This window comes from Eptatretus burgeri, chromosome 7, assembly GCF_056783735.1.
Source record: "Eptatretus burgeri isolate ZD-2024b chromosome 7, Ebu_testis_v1, whole genome shotgun sequence".
In the NCBI taxonomy this organism is placed as follows: domain Eukaryota; kingdom Metazoa; phylum Chordata; class Myxini; order Myxiniformes; family Myxinidae; genus Eptatretus; species Eptatretus burgeri.
In genome coordinates this window covers 71589645-71606718 of record NC_140967.1, presented here as the reverse complement: position 1 = coordinate 71606718, position 17074 = coordinate 71589645, and the positions used below count along the sequence as shown (strand labels likewise).

At 44.0% G+C, this 17074-nt stretch overlaps 1 protein-coding gene across 1 annotated transcript in view; it reads right to left on the bottom strand.

The window, feature by feature from the left end:
- Positions 1-9033: 9033 nt before the first annotated feature.
- Positions 9034-17074, bottom strand: part of LOC147023511 (uncharacterized) — a 43813-nt gene continuing 35772 nt past the window's right edge. Inside the window, exon 3 of the transcript XR_015060241.1 lies at positions 9034-12581. The gene's annotated coding sequence lies outside the window, so the exon portion shown is untranslated. The remainder of the gene's footprint in view (positions 12582-17074) is intronic.

Here is a 17074-nt window from a genome sequence, read left to right as displayed (position 1 = left end):
GTCTTGTTTGTCCCGAGGTAATTAAGATTGCAGAAGGGAAACTTACGTGCTCAGGGTAATTGCTTTTTCTCTGTGCATTTGATCACTGTATGTGCTTGTTTTGAATGTGCTTGTAAATCCGTGCCTTGTAATTATTCATCTCATACCAGTTTCACCAGAGGGCACTATAGGTTTGCTCTCCTTCTGTCTATCCCACCTGTGGGTTTCAGACTTCTTCGTCATATAGTCCGTGGGCTTATGTAACATTTTCTGGATTTGTCATTTTTTGGGGTAGATTCGTGTTACCCATGTCTAAACACATCTTGAAACTTCACTGGTTTAGAAAAAAAAAAAAGTGCCAGTTTTTCCATTAACATTTAGGGCATCAATTTTGAATTTCAAAATGGCCACCACCAAAAATCTTCTTTTAAAAATAATATTGCAAATTAACCATAACTATTCATTCAAATGTCATACAATATTTATTTTATTTTATCTAAACTCATATAAAGGGGACAAAGATTCATTAGAAGCAAACTAAGAGCACTAGAAATACTCTAAATATTGGAAAAAAATTCAGATGGCCACCTGATTTTGGGGGGTTTCTATGTACAATGCCATTACTTTTGAACCAATAGACATAAGATGTTTTTGGTGTCTAATCATATGTTTTGGCACAGGAGGATTCCAATAATAACAACATATTTGAAATGAGAGCGAGAGAAGAACCTTCAGAGTTTAGGCTTTATTCCATTTGATTGGAGCCGCTTCTGTGGGCACACCGGGGAATACAGGTTCAGCTAGGAGTACATAAGCAGTAACGTATACATGTGCGATTAATCATTGCAGACTAAATCCGCGTAAGCACGGAGTTCGATATAATCTCCATTCTCACCAGTCAATGAGCACCTTCAGTCAACGAGCATCAAGTGAACAGCCGATGTAAATGGCAATGCCCCAGGGACAATCACCCCGCACCGCGGAGACCTCCCCTTATACGCGAGACGCACAACATGTGATCCCGCGTCATGTCCCTCAATTCACCTCAATTCACCACATTCTCCCCACCTTCAAAATGCAACTAGGGGCCCATCTTACACACCATGATTGCTTTAGCACTATAGGAGTATACATTTCAAGCAACGCGGACTAATAGGTCTACAGAAGCATACATGCCAAGCAGTGATTATTTTGAGTTGTAGGAGCATGGAAATGAGCATCGATATATGATATAATGGGCATATAGGAGCATGAGCAGCGAGAATGCCGATAATCCCCTTTACAGATTGAGTCGTCGAGGGGGCCTTATTCGTCGACCTCTCCGGGAGTAAATGGCAGTTTCACTTGAGGGAGACTCCCGATCCTCTTGGTGAGCCTCGACTTGTGCCGGGGATGACCCCTCGATCGCTCTCGGGTGGAACGCGGCAGCCCCGTCGCCCGGTGGAGTTCCTGGGGGGGAAATGTCAGAAGGAGGAGTGCCAGAAGGTGGTGTACCTGCGGGAGGAGTACCTGAGGGAGCCAGATGGCGAACCGACACAGTGGTCTCCCTGCCATCCGGGAGCCTGACATGAGCATACTCTGGATTAGTGTCAATGAGTTCGACCCACTCCACCAGGGGTTCATACTTGCTTTGTCGGACCGGGCGTTTCATGAACACTGTACCGGGATGGGTCAGCCAGTTGGGCACCGTTTGACCGTCAACATAACGTCGCTGGTGAGTAAACATTCGTTCGTGAGGAGTTGCATTGGTGGACGTGCAGAGCAAAGAGCGTATGGAATTCAGAGCGTCGGGAAGAGTAACCTCCCACCGCTCGGGGCCCAGTCCTCTCGATTTCAGCGCCAGAGTTACGGCTTTCCAAATAACTCCATTATACCTTTCCACCTGCCCGTTTCCCTGTGGGTTGTAACCCGTCGTTCGACTAGTTGCTATGCCGAGCTCTAGTAGGAATTGTTTTAGCCCGGCCGACATGAAACACGGCCCTCTGTCTGAATGTATGTACGAAGGTTTCCCAAACATAGCGAAGAGGTCAGAGAGACATCTCACGACAGTGCCCGAGGTCATATCCGAGCACGGAAATGCGAAAGGGAACCTTGAATATTCATCAACAACGGTGAATATGTATCTGTTGTCTGTCTCGGTCGGCAGGGGCCCTTTGAAGTCGATGTTTAGTCTCTCGAAGGGGGAAGTGGCCTTGATCAGTCTGCCAGATGCCGCGCCAAAGAATCTGGGTTTTAGTTCAGCACAAACAGGGCATGAAGCATTCATTTGTTTAATATCTTCAACAGAATAGGGAAGGTTTTGTCTGCGCACGAAATGTGCCATTCTGGTTACCCCTGGGTGGCAGAGAGACACGTGTAGGTCTTGCAAAGCCTGACTGATTGTTGCCGAACTGTAGACCCGAGAGAAGGTATCTGCAGCAGGGTTTTCCTTCCCGGGCCGGTAAACAATGTCGTAACTGTAGCAAGCTAGGTCTATCCGCCATCTCATAATTTTTTCATTCTTAATTTTCCCGTTATTTTTCCCATCAAACATGAATGCCACGGATCGTTGGTCCGTAACGAGCGTGAAGTGGTTTCCCAGTAAATAATGTCTCCATTTCCGCAGCGCTTCGACGATGGCGTACGCTTCCTTCTCTATCGCTGAGTGTCTCTGCTCGCTTCTAGAGAGAGTTCTCGAGAAGAACGCGACCGGCCGCCCAGACTGATTAAGTGTAGCAGCTATGGCGTGATCTGAAGCGTCGGTTTCCACCACGAAGGGCACCGAGCTGTCGTATCGATAAAACCACGGACTTACTGATATCATCCTTGAGGTTGTGGAAAGCTCTTACAACAGCGGCATCTGGTGGAAAGTTTTTGCAATGCACTAGGGGATGTATTTTCTCGGAGTATTGCGAAATCCATCTTGCATAGTAAGCGAACATGCCGATCACCCGGCGCATTGTCTGCAAGTCCTGAGGTGGTGGAAGCTCACGGAGCGGGCGCAATCGTTCAGGATCAGGCTTAATTGTGCCGTCGGCTATCGTGTAGCCGAGAAGGTCAATTGACCTTGCCGAGAATACGCATTTCTCGTAGTTGAGAGTCAGATTATATTTTCTAGCAATGCTCAAGAATCTGTCCAGATTCCGATCATGTTCCCCCTGATCCCTACCGCACACTGTGACATTATCCACGTAAACAAGTGTCTTTGAGGTTTTCATCTGAGATGATGTCGTCCATAACCCGTTGGAAGCAAGCTACCCCATTCGTGACACCGAAAGGTATTCTCCTGAATTGGTAGAGGCGCCTCCCTGCCTGGAATGCGGTGTAAGGTTTGTCTTCCTCTCGGATGGGAATTTGATTATAGGCGCTTCGCAAGTCGATGGTGCTGAATACCTTATAATTGGCCACGCGTTCGACCATCTCGTCTATGCGCGGCAGGGGGTAGGCATCGAGTTGGGTAAAGCGATTGACCGTTTGGGAATAATCGACAACCATTCGTTTCTTATGGTTCTGACTGCTGGTTACTAACACCTGTGCGCGCCATGGCGAATCGCTCGGTTCTATAATTCCTTCTTCCAGTAATCGCTTGGTTTCTGAGGTGATGAAATTCATATCAGCAGTGGTATATCGCCGCGATTTAATCGCTATCGGTTTGCAGACCGGCGACAAGTTAGCGAACAGCTGGGGGGATGTCACCTCCGCGGTGGTCAACGCATTTAAAATTAGACGAGGTTTGCTTCCTCCAAAGGGTATTTCGACGCTCGTGTGCTGCTTGAGGATATTATGACCCAGAATTACATCTGCGCACAAATCACGAAGCACCAGTACCCTTACATCCCGATGGGTGTACCCTTTTACGTCCAATTCAACATTGCAGTACCCTCGTACGCGGGATTGTAGTGAGGTGGCGGCCATGCATACCGTATTGTCAGTCGGGTGGATTATCCATTTCCTGCCCTTCACTAGCGAGCTGTTGACGAAACTTTCAGAGCTACCGGTATCAATCAGTGCCTCAGCCATATGCCCGTTAATTCGTACGTTGATGATAGCCTTGGATAGATTCCCCGGGGAGGCTGCAGTTAATTTATTTTGCGAGTAGAGAGCCGCAGAAGTGGGTTTATTTCTCCTTAGAGTAGATTTACATACCCTGGCATAATGCCCTTTCTTGTCGCAATTCATGCATGTGGCATCTCTGGCGGGACATTTTTGACGAGGGTGACTTTTGTACCCACAAAAGAAGCATTTACCAACCGGAGCAGTTGCTGAGGAGTTTGACGTGGCCTGTGTATCCGGCTCCTCGGGTGTTTCTCCATCCCCTATGTCTGGCTGTGTCTGTGCCAGTGGGGTTCCCATCGTAGCAGCGTTCATTAGCAGCATCGGTGTCCCAAATGACTCAGATTGCTGCTGAGCCGTATCCATCGCTCGTGCCTGATCGATTACCTTGTCAAGAGTGGGTTGCGCTTTCTCTAGTAAGCGTTGCCGTATGTGGGCTGATCTGAGTCCTTGGATGAATGCCTCCCGTGTGGCTTCCTTTCGGTGTTCCTCGGCGCTTACGGCCCGGAAGCTGCAGTCTTTTCCCAGCTGATTCAGAGCTTGCAGGAACTGATCGATTGTCTCCCCGGCTGCTTGCTTGCGTGTGTTGAGAAGATGTCGTATGTATACCTCGTTCTTGGGCATCACGTAGAGCGCTTGCAGCACCTCGATCGCTGCTTCGTAAGTGTCGCACTCCGAGAAGAGCCTGTATACGCTGGGCGAGACATGATTCACGAGAGCGGCGAATTTGTCAGCTCCCTCCTCGATGATGGTCAGATAGTGTGAGAAGGAACAAAACCAATGCGACCATTTCATTTCTGCGTCAGTCGCGTTTGGGTCTGCGTCGAACCTCTCTGGTTTGTAGATCTTGTCCATCGTTGGTTGAGAGAGCCGAGAAAACCAAACGGAATAAATTGAAATGAGAGCGAGAGAAGAACCTTCAGAGTTTAGGCTTTATTCCATTTGATTGGAGCCGCTTCTGTGGGCACACCGGGGAATACAGGTTCAGCTAGGAGTACATAAGCAGTAACGTATACATGTGCGATTAATCATTGCAGACTAAATCCGCGTAAGCACGGAGTTCGATATAATCTCCATTCTCACCAGTCAATGAGCACCTTCAGTCAACGAGCATCAAGTGAACAGCCGATGTAAATGGCAATGCCCCGGGGACAATCACCCCGCACCGCGGAGACCTCCCCTTATACGCGAGACGCACAACATGTGATCCCGCGTCATGTCCCTCAATTCACCACAATATTTATGATTGGAACACTCTTTGCCAATCCTCCAAAACATTTCACAGAAATAATATTGAGCATGCAATTCAATATAAATTTATTTGGGCGGTTATACAATTCGAAGATGGATAAGTTTTTTTTTCAAAGGTATGAAAATGCTACATGTATGAATCAGGAGTGCCAATGTTACTGATTAAACATTTATAATTGTCATTGCTTCAATCATCTTCTAGATCTTCGCCAATCCTTGGTGGTATTATGTTCGTACAGCTGTCGCCTTCCCCACCACATTTAAAGTTTGGTACAGACCACACTGTTTCCTCTGCATGAGCACCTTCTTGAACACTTTGATTTCTCACAGTTACACCTGACGAGCTGCAGCACTGAGACTGGAGCTGGTGGAACCTGAGAAAGAACAATCGATAGCTTTTTGTCTTGGTTTCGCCAACCCAAGGTCAAAGGGTCAAAAAAAGTTGGGTTCAATACCAGATCCTGGCGCCAGATATTACACTGGACATGGGCACGGCGTATATGTTCAATCCATGCTCCCTGAGTCGGTGGCAGTTTGTCAACTCCTTGTTCATCTGTGAGTTGCTTGAACAAAAACCATCTCAGCATCTTTGCTTGCCCAAAGTGGACTCCAACTGGAGAGAAAAGAGAGCAAAGAAACTCTTCACAACTATGAAGAACTTCTTCAGATGGCTCATCCCCTTCGCCAAGGTCAGCTACTGCTCTCAGAATGGTGGGGATTACCTTCAGGAAAGTTGTAAGGCACCCCTTCTTTCCCTTCCCTTGGATATGTCCTGTCGTATCACAGCCTGTGAGAGCATGCCAGTTGATCAAAGCTGCTGATTTCTCTGGGCCAAGCTTGTCATATATATAGGCTGTAGGAAGACTTTCCGTCGTCTTTCGCTTGTGCCCATGATTAGTGCAGAATGGTTGCCAAGTAGTGGTGTTCTTCGTAGACCCAAAACTAGCACATCAGTGTCTTGTGAATATATGTGGACATTCATTCCATTGCTCGCAACTTCTACAGCATGATAAATTATAAGTGTCTGCCTCTTCCTGTGTGCAGATGCCGGTCATCGTTTCAACTTCATAATTCGTCATGACCTCTTTCCGTGTTGCAGTCATAACCTTGCCGGTACTGTAGTGGATGAGCTGATGGGAAAGGTAGAGTTAGTGAATCCTTTGTGTTGCTACTGGTGGGAAACATCTTTTTGTCTTTGATGCCTGTTGAGTCTTGAACAATGTTGGATTTAGTTCCCTTCAGCTTGCCTTTCCGCCGCTCTCTAGTCTGCTCCTTCAGTGATGCATTCTTGATGTAATTATCAAATATAACTCTCACTTGACAATATCCATGAGCCTTTGTCAATGAGTGTGACAAAGGATGTTGCAAGTTCTTTGCAAGTCTTGAAATTTTTGACTGCTATTAATTCCTGTACCACTCCCACTCCATCAACGACAAGACATGTCTAAGATCCCTCTTCAAACTCGGCAGGTTGTGCAGAAGCTTGAGCTGTGTCATTGGCCACCAGATCTTCCAGAAGCTTTATCACTGTGCTCTTGTCTGTAGTGGGATGCTTCCTTGATCTATAGATTCCTGCAATTCAGCACTGAACTCTATCTCTGCAGAAATAAATTCCACTGTATTTTCTGCCTGATGTTCTCTGTTGCTGACTCTTTCTTTGGCTTGTATGTACTTGCGCCAGTTAATGGTATGGCAATTTTTGTGATATTTAATGTCACTTGAAAGAAAGTCACCATCAGTTATGATGTTTGCCAGGTTTACTTTCCAGTGTTCATTCCCGCTAACATCAACTATGTTTTGGATTGACACTCCAATAGACACTTCGACAAGTAATAAGGCGTTCTGTCTTACCACCACATATCTTCTCGTTTTGACAGAATAAACAGTGTTCCTTTTGGAATGGAGGGTAACGAGATCTTGTTCGTGTGCTGGTAGATGCAGGAGTTGCTTGCTTTGGGGTGTTAGATGTTTGTGATGCGGGAGGGCGACCACTGACTTTGCTGTATGACAATACACTTGATTCTTGAGATAAAACTGCTTTGTCATATCTCGCTTTGTCTCTCTCAATGTGTTGCTTGCGTGTTGTTTTACCATGACATGATTTGTGCCACACTGCATGTTGGTTGTTCAGTTCTTTTCCAGATATGCCACTCAGTTGTTGATGCAAACGAACATACTCAGGGTTTTGATATCGAGCCCTCTTGCTTATACAGTCCAACAATGATTGGTATGATTCCAGTTCTGGTAGTCGCAGATGCTCCAGTTGATGAACACCTTTAAGGTCAGTGAACTTGTCTCCTTGACACAACAAGCAGATTCGAAAGTCAATGGAAGGTTCAGTTGCACGCTTCTTACATGATGGTTCTCCACAGGACGCCATGGTTAATCTGGAATCATAACCATAAGTGAAATTAACAATTTACCATAAATTTCAATGCCTTCGGTATTTTATAGGATGGGATGTCCACTGTGCATTTTTGGTCTTCTGAAATAAAGCAGTAAGTTATTTGGTTCACAGTGGATATGCATCATATTGCAAGCAGAAAATATTCATCAGATACCAGTAATAAGTGTCACATTCATACCAATATTTCTTGACATTAACATCAAACCTGTTGATATCCATGCAAACAGAGTTCAGATGAACAGTTGTCTCAACTACAATGCATTTGGTACCCAAACTCTATTTGCACACACTTTGAATTATATGCTCAAAATAATGTAAAATACCGAAAAATCATACATATAGGGTAAAAACGGCAGCCATTTTGAATTTCAAAATGGAGGCCCTAAAAGCTAATAGAAAAACTGGCACCCTTTTTTCTGAATCAGTGAAGTTTATAGATGCGTTTAAACATGGGTGCCAATAATCTACCCAAAATGTTGCTTTTTTTTTTTTACATAAGCCCACAGACTAATACCCTTTGGCATATTTAACTGAAACTTACTGCATGGCTTTATTTTGATAAGTTACAGAACAAGTTCGAGTTTCAGGGCATTTCATCAATTTTTCACAGTTATGCCCTTTTTGGACTTGGAAAATAACACACCGGCAGGGACATGTATTGTAAAGGAATTCTCGTTATTGTTGTATCTAACATGTGCCTTGTAAATATCAGATTGTAAATACATGCGTTTATAATTGGTAAACTGCTTTCAAACATGCTCGGTTGTGCTTTCCCTCACTGGTTCAACATAGTGTGCAAGTCGTAGAAAGTTGGGACGTTTTACCTCACTAATTTGCTCCAACAGATAGCTGACTCCCACCCACTGTTTCACTTGGCCGTATGTAATAAGTAGACAGGGTGTGGAGTTGAGAGAGTGGTTCCTCAATTGGAAACACCAAACCACCAGTATGGTAATGCAAAGTAATTGGACGTGAGGACCCCGCTAGGTTTGGTAGCTCCAACCGGCATCCGCAGCTGCTAAGCAACCTGTCGGGTTACAGAGTTATTCATGGCTAGCAGCTTCAGGTTCAGAGGTCAAGGAGTGGGTCTGAGAGACTGCCTTGTGAACCTCCCCCACCCCCTGTTGACCCCAGAAAATGTAATAGTATATACACATATGATGAAATATATTGCATGCTGCTTTAAATAACAAATGCAAAACAATAATATTAATTTAAGGGACTTCAAGCAACAGAAAAAGAGAAACTCTCATTTAGTTCAAAATAATCAAAAACCCAACAAACACAACGTTTTTATCACAAGTTTAAGGTTTTTAAAAGGTTGTGACAAAGTAAAATTGTTTGCTCGGGACACAGCAACAATATCCAGCAAGGATGTTTACTTCTTTAATTCAACACAACAACAATGTTCAGGAAGAAAGTTCACTTCTTTAAACCGACACAGCAACAATGTCCAGCAAAATTTACTTATTTAAACCATCTAGTAATAGAACTAAAATAAATAATCCTTTGAGGGCTGTTCCTCTGCGTATATACATCTTTACATATTAAAACATGCACGGTGCTGAACTTCTCAATATGCAAACAACATTGTTGGCCAGCAAACCCCAATATTTCATACATATACAGCAAATATTGTAAACAGACATCCTGTAAACAGACAAGGCAGGACTTTCAATCAAAAACATCAGTCTAATCATTTCACCAAAATATGATATCTGTGAAGTTCGCAAGTTCTGGGATTTCCTCATCCTCGCATGGGTTCTACTCTGGCTCCTCCATAAGTACTTCCACAAGCTCTTGTGGCAAGAGAGAACTTGAACCAGTTTTCCATCTGCTACGTCCCAGCCATGTCGATCTGGTTGAGGAATGTTTGAGACTGCCTGATCTGCCTGATACCATACAAGAGCTTGGTAATTTGCTCTCTTCACATGCATCCTCAGGGAATATCAGGGTGGAAGAAGGCTCATGTCTACTCCATTGTAGATTGACAGCAGCATCCCTGGTTTGGCATTGAACCTTTCCATAAATTTTTCATGCCGCAACATGTTGGTGTTGATGTCATTCGTGTCTGAACCCTATAGAGGAGGCATGTGAAATGTTCCAGCTTCTTAAATTTGTAATTCTCAATTTCAGCTGATCTTCCAAGTGCTAGGGAAATGTCAAGGAAGTCTTGATGTTGCCTGAGGGTCTTCAGAGGTGTTAGTTTTCCCTTCTGTACAAAGGCGTTGTTGGTATCACAGCCACTAAAGGCCTGTAGTGCAGGGAGTGCCAAGCACATCTCTTTCCCACATACAAGACGCCTCCTGTTCCCAACTCCAATGTGAAATATACTTTTCTGTTTGAGTTCCTATGTGAAACTGAGTCGAAGTATGAAGACATCTGTGTCTGACCATCTCACAATTATTGTAGAATCATATGGTGAATAGATAACAATGACCGTTTTTACAGCCATTTTTCCCTGCTGTGCAGGGGTTTGGCTTTTTTTTGTGAGGCAATGTTTTATGGCCGGATTCCCTTCCTGACGCCAACCCTGGTCGCCTCTTACGACACACAGGGATATGGTACACCTATTCTAACCGGGGCATACACCGGGACCAGTACACTGGCACTCATTTCGCCGACCTCGGAAGGATGACAGGCTGAGTCAACCCCCTGGTGTTAATTCAGCAGCCAACGGGGCTTGAACTCAGGATACTGGGATCCCAAGCCGCCACCCGAACCACTAAGCCAACACCAGGCTTCTGAATGGATGACAATGAAGGATGATATTTGTGTCTGCTTCTTGTGTGCAATTCAGATCTTCAATTTTCTCTGACATGGTTTCTTGACCATTGGTACTTGTAAGACACACATACTTTTTTTCCACAAACAGAACCTTCTTACCAAGAAGTTTTGGGACATACTCGTCTTTCTTCCACTCATCTAGAAGGAACTAGTGAAGCACAGCTTGTTTTGATAATAATTTGACAATGTCTTACAATCTCTTGGGACCTTTGCCAGGGTTATTAAAATCATGTTCTTCTTGAAAAAACCCTTCTTGCTCTCTCAATACCCTTGACTGACAAAGGGAGGTGGGAGTCTGTCACAAAGTAAACACACTGTATGTTCGGGAGCTGTTCAAACACTCTGCAAGCTCTTCAAATGTGCTGTGCATTCAGCAGAGCATTGCCATAAACGATGCAGCTTTTGGGGCCTTGAGTGGGTCTTTGTGTTGCGTGTGAATCACCTTCCAAGAAATGCATCAACTTGGACTTGTCTGTTTTCACAAGGACTCCAACAGTAGCCAGTGACCATGGTACAGGACGAAATGGAAAGCTCAGAACCCTCTCAACACTGATATCATCTTCCAAGGCAAGAAGGACAAGCTGACAAAATACGTTTCTTTGAGCTGAATGCACAGCACATTTGAAGAGCTTTGTCAGTCAAGGGTATTGAGAGAGCAAGAAGGGTTTTTTCAAAAGAACATGATTTAAATAACCCTGACAAAGATCCCAAGAGATTGTAAGACATTCCTGTCAAATTATCAAAACAAGCTGTTCTTCACTAGTTCCTACTGGAACTAGAGATACAGAGATACAGTTGCTTAGCTACATCAGCTATCTCCATTGTTGCTTGGTGACAGCTGGCTCTAGCGTGCCTGGTCATGCCCCACCTGAAGTGTGCCGAGCGATTTCTACTGAAACCCACGATGGGATTTTGCATGACGAATTATTATTTGTTTGTTTGTTCAATGGTGATGTTGACAGCATTCCTAGATGAGGGGGCTTCTGACCTGTTCACACAAAATCCATTTTGCCTCAGAAGTGTCTCTGCTCCTGGATGTGATTGGGATAGATTCAAGAATAAATAAATACACTCTGGGATAATCTGGCATAGTTCAGGTGGTCATAGCTGAAGAACAGGCTGCACATTTTTTTGTAGGCTTGCCAAGTGCAGGTCCAAGTTATTTCCTTTGGTTGCTCTCTGAAATTGCAGTGTAATCAATGCATCGTCCATGTAGCTTAGCTAAAACTGTGCAGTTTTGCCCAGTTCTGCCTGATGAACCCTTCCTTTGAACTCAGAAAAGAGGGAGAGGATTTTCACGCAGCTTTCATTCACCATAGCTTCAGACAGCTTTTCCTTGCACGGGTCTTTGACAAGGTGGATTCATATGCCTCTTGCTTCTTCATCCAAAGTATCACCAAATGATGGCTCAAACACCTGCAGTAGTAGATCCTCAAATGCCTCTTAGACAAACTTGTGAACATGTAGGGCCCTGTTGTAGTGCTTCCCTGTAATCACTTTTTATATTGACCAACTGGCACAAACTCCTGATTGTACAAGAATTTATTCAAATCCACTGCACCTCATTCTCTTTCCAAGTGCACACATGAATGCACATGTGATGTGAAAGCCACCCATTCGGACTATGGTGTAATCGAAGATTTGTTGGTTCTGCCATACAAGTGCATAGGCCTTCTTGGCGACAGCCAGATCAAATGTCAATATGTATATTGCTGGCCTACTGCCTTTGATGCTTCTTGTGAGAATTTCAGAATATGCTGTACAGTTGCATTTTCGGCGATGGACGCAAATACAGGGGCCGTGTAATCAACAGTTTATTGTTGGTTGTTGTTCTCCATGCTGCTCTCTGTTAGAGACACCGAACCTGCCCATGGTGCGCACTTTTTGTGTAGAATTCTTTAACAAAGCTCTGCTGCATACTCACAACATGTCTGACGATTCTGCCATGGCTTCAGCTTGTGCATTAGATGCCTCGGTTTTGATACCACAGCTTCAGCTTGTGTATTTGATACAAAACCAGGAGTCTTCTTATGTTTGCTTTTTGATGCTTGGAGAGCTTTCAATTTCAGAGGTTTTTCGTATATTCTTTTTTCAGCCATCATGGAAACACCATACTAATGGATGCCTGCAAAATAAAAGATGAGAAACAAGTCATAAGTTAGAAATTTGGGATAAATAAGAATTGTCACGGCACTTTAAACTCAAGGAAATGCTTACAAAACATAAGGGATGCTATCACAAGCCATTGATGGAAAAATATTTCAATGAAACATGTTTTTACAATGAGCAAATACAACCCGTCACTTCGCTGATGGGGACAATAAAGGGTTTGTAAAGTAATCCGCTGGCACATGTGCAAAAACTGATATTCCAGTTCCAGTTTTTTTCATGGTTTTTTTTCTCAGAAAAAAAATTCATGAAAACATTGAAGTTCCACTCACGTACGACCTAATGATCCCATCGAGTGTGAACATCGAAAACAAAGCCTTGCGACCAGATATCGCATTTCGGTACAAAAATGAGAGAAGGCATTGCTAATTGAGGTGTTAGTACCAGCGATTTTGGACTAACGATGCAGAAATCAAGAAAATGGCCAAATACCAAGACCTCAAGCATGAGGCGAAAAGATCCTGGAAGCTGAAGAATGCCAAAGTTGTGCCAGTGATGAAGAAGAACCTTACAAGAATGGTGACGAATAACCTCAAAGAGATATTAAAAACCATCCCTGGGATTATTACTACAAAGTAACTACAGTTGGAAACTGTCCTGGGCTCAGTAACAATCCTAAAGACAGCCCTCGGCACAAAACTTTGAGAACAGAAAACATCACAGCTTGGTCCATGAATCGTGACCCCTGAAAGGAAATGAAGGTGGATACTTTTGAACCCGTCCTGGAGGACTCCATTCCACATTCTGAAACCGACACAAGTAGATACCAATTAACGGACACACACATACACATACACACACAGACCTGGCAGGTCTCAGTTTCACCTCCTGATATTCCAGGATACCATGCATTTGGGAAAGAGTTGAATCACCATCTCTCAACAAAAATGATGGTTTGCAATTTCATCTGTCACATATGTGGGACAGAGCTAATAACATCTCTTCCATGCTGTCTGCAATTGTCACGTGATGCCAGGATTGGTCTGCAGACCAACTCACCATACCATCGGCAGAGGTCACATGGCAAATCTCAAGCTGCTTCTTCACTTTAACATCTGCCGTGACCAAGGCGAGTGGATTCTCACAACGTCGGCTTTACAGACTACCAAGTCCAGGTTTTTACAATTATAAACTTTTACTGCTTTCTTACTTGTTAGCACAATGATCAAAACAAATTAGCATTTGTTTTCCAGTGGAAGTGAATGTGATCAACTGGTATTCACAAATTGTGAAGTGGTATATTACTTGATATGGCAAGTTTCTAGTTGTACTGCCGCTTGGATGTTGTAGTCAAGCATGCCGATTCCGAACCATTCAAGGTATCGTGGAGGGCTCGGGGGCATGTTAACCATACTTTCAAAACAATAATATTCACACAGCACCAATGCAGCACAATATTATGGTAGGAATTACCACCTTTGTGTATCATATGGTAACTCACTAGTCCAAAGAGTTATCGGGTCATCAAACTTTTAATAATTTCGAATCAATATTGCCAAGAGCATCACATTCCAATTTCAGTCGCAAAATTGGCGAGAATCTTAATTTGAAGGTCAGTGTATAAAAAGGGACACATACTTGTTAACATATGTCAGAATGTTGCAAATGGTATCAGAATGTTGGGAAAGGGCTCCAGGGACAAATTATTGATGAATGATGCTACATGGATGCATGATGTCGTTGAAGAATTAAATATAAACTACACGATCGAAAAAACAAACAAACATTTTGAGCGGCTTTGGGCAGTTATTTCGATCACATTTCAAGATTCATTGTGGCCTGGTGCATAATTTTTAAACCATTATATGAGGAATTTAATATCTTTGTCAACGAGGAACAAAGCTTTGGTGAAAGTAATTGCAGACATTCTTTGTGCACCACAAAGTGACAATGACCCTACACATTTTGGGTGAAAAATCTGGCAATGTCAACCTTTGGTGTAGGGTTGTATATGGGGTGATAGCACAGAGAATACACAGGTGTATATATAACATATTATATTAATGCGACTTAGTGCAACCAACTTCAATCTAATCCAATTAATTGGGACCAGAATCTGTACAGTGTCGGTGCTGCCAAAGCAGTCTCCCCTGGGCTATTGGGCACAATCCTGGATGAGTCACCACTCCAACGCAGGATACTCGAATGGCTCAATCATCCCAGGAGGCTGGGACTCATTTTGCCGACGTCAGAAAGATGACAGGCTGTCAACCCCGCCAGGTATTATTTCAACAGCCTAGTGGGATTTCAAATCAGTACCATTGGATCCCAAGTCTATCACCCAAACCATTAAGCCAACACCAGGCATAACTAACTTCAGAGCAACATCTTATTAATCACCACTTTTACCCAAACTCTTGGTGCATCATAAAGCTGAATTCCTCATTGCGGTACCCATGATAAGACGGCCAGTTATGATTCCTCATCGGCACGTCATCAACTCTTTCCTCTGGAAGATGATGCTCTAAAGCCGAGTCAGGAGACTATTTTGTCGAGTATTCATGGCAATGCAAATCAGACACGCGTCACAACTGTCGAGATGCCTGACTTTTAGGCCAAACAAGAAGATATTAAATGGCTAAGACCAAGCACTGTACCAATACAGTCAATAAAACCGTGCATCCCAAGACTTTTGGTAGGATCATGCATCGGCACAAAGCAGTCTTATATTAAACATTTAAAACATTTTTTGGCACTTTATTTTCAATGCAGATGGTTTCATCATAACTTTGATACCAAATTGATACCTTTTACCACTCATTTACACACTGCATTCATTCAGGCCTTGGACTTAACAAAACCAAGGCGTGAAACGAGAGTGGGTGGCCCGTTTGATACACACGAGCTCAGTGATACAGGAGATTTGGGAGTATTAAAAGGTAAGAATCTCCGAAGATAAAGGAAGCTCGGATGCGAAAATCAAACGACAGAAAATTTCCAATCATGGCACCAGCACTGAATTACGGTTCAATGAGTGTGATCTGCCGAACGTACCATCACTATTTTCAGACTGGTGTTGCGCATGAATGGAGCATTTGGGGGTTACGACCAATGTTGTCATTGTGAAGGCCATGTACATGTTCATTGAATCCTGATGGATGCCACCAAAATGATCTCAAAACGACCACCATTATACACCCGGTCACATTGAGCGAGTGCGTTTGGCTCGAGCTCGTGAATACAGCGACACAGGCATAGTAGCATCGTGTCCTTTTCACCCTCTTCCCCCCCCCCCCCCCCCAAAGCACCTTCCAGCTGTCCAACCAAGACGGTCCAACAGATCTGGAAGCAACATGGAGGATTTATTTTCCATCCTCTACTTCAAATTGTAAACAATATAGGCTTATCATGGTGGACGGAGGTTCGGGACATTTCACATGCGGTTGATCCAAGCACAACCACACATGGGTGTGGTAGTTGTGGGGGAACATTACTGTTCCAACAGTTCCAGCCTCAGGGTAATCATTTCAACTGCCATCCTTCCAAGGTCGGCAAATATGAGTTCCAGCTTACTGGAAACAGGAAGCACTGCATGAGGCAGCATCCACGCGCTCCCGGCAATGATGCAACCAGCAGCCACAGGCTGTATACGAAATAAATCAATATAAAGTTTCCTGTTCTTCCATATTTGTGACTGAATGTTTCAACATCACTTGGAGACACTTCCCAACACTTTGTGGAGTCTGCGCCATATCGCATGGATGAGAGATGACCCACAATTGGTGGCCCAACCAGAGAAATAGCTCTGGGTCCTAAAAACTGATCGGATCGTTTATACCTGGGGTGATCCACACACTGTGCGACCGCAGTGTCGCAAAGGCTGAAGATGACGATTTGATAAACAACTTGTGCTCAAAATCGACTTCTTATAACCGATCCAACAGAGGATGAGTTAAAATACATTTCATACAGAAAATGAACCACTTCATCTTTACTTCCCATGCCATCTTCTTTCCCAAGTATCATTGTAATACATTATTTCTTCATGTAAATAGCTTGGCACACAAGTGTACGCGATCATGTACCATGCTTTATGCAGAGTGTCGGTTCTGCCGAAGCAGTCTCTTGTTTGCGGATATAACCCTGGTCGAGTCGCCACTCCAACACAGGAAGTCAAGGCAGGAATTGGTAATTTGTTCAGGGTGCCGGAGATAACTCACCTACACAATTCGTGAAGGACACCGTGGGATCTTTAACGTCCACCAACTAATGGCAGCAGACGGGCCGCCCAGTTTAACGTCTATCCGAGGGATGGCACACACATTGATGAATCACCCTGTTTATGAAACACTGGGATGACAGTTTATAGCTGGGTGTGGATTCGAACCGAGGATAGACAGCTTAAGATGGGAGTGTGCGTACCACCTATCGGCCATCCTGCCAGCCCTTTAATGCGATGCGGCTTTTGGTTTTTTCTTTTACGAATAATTATTTCAACTGTAGAAATCA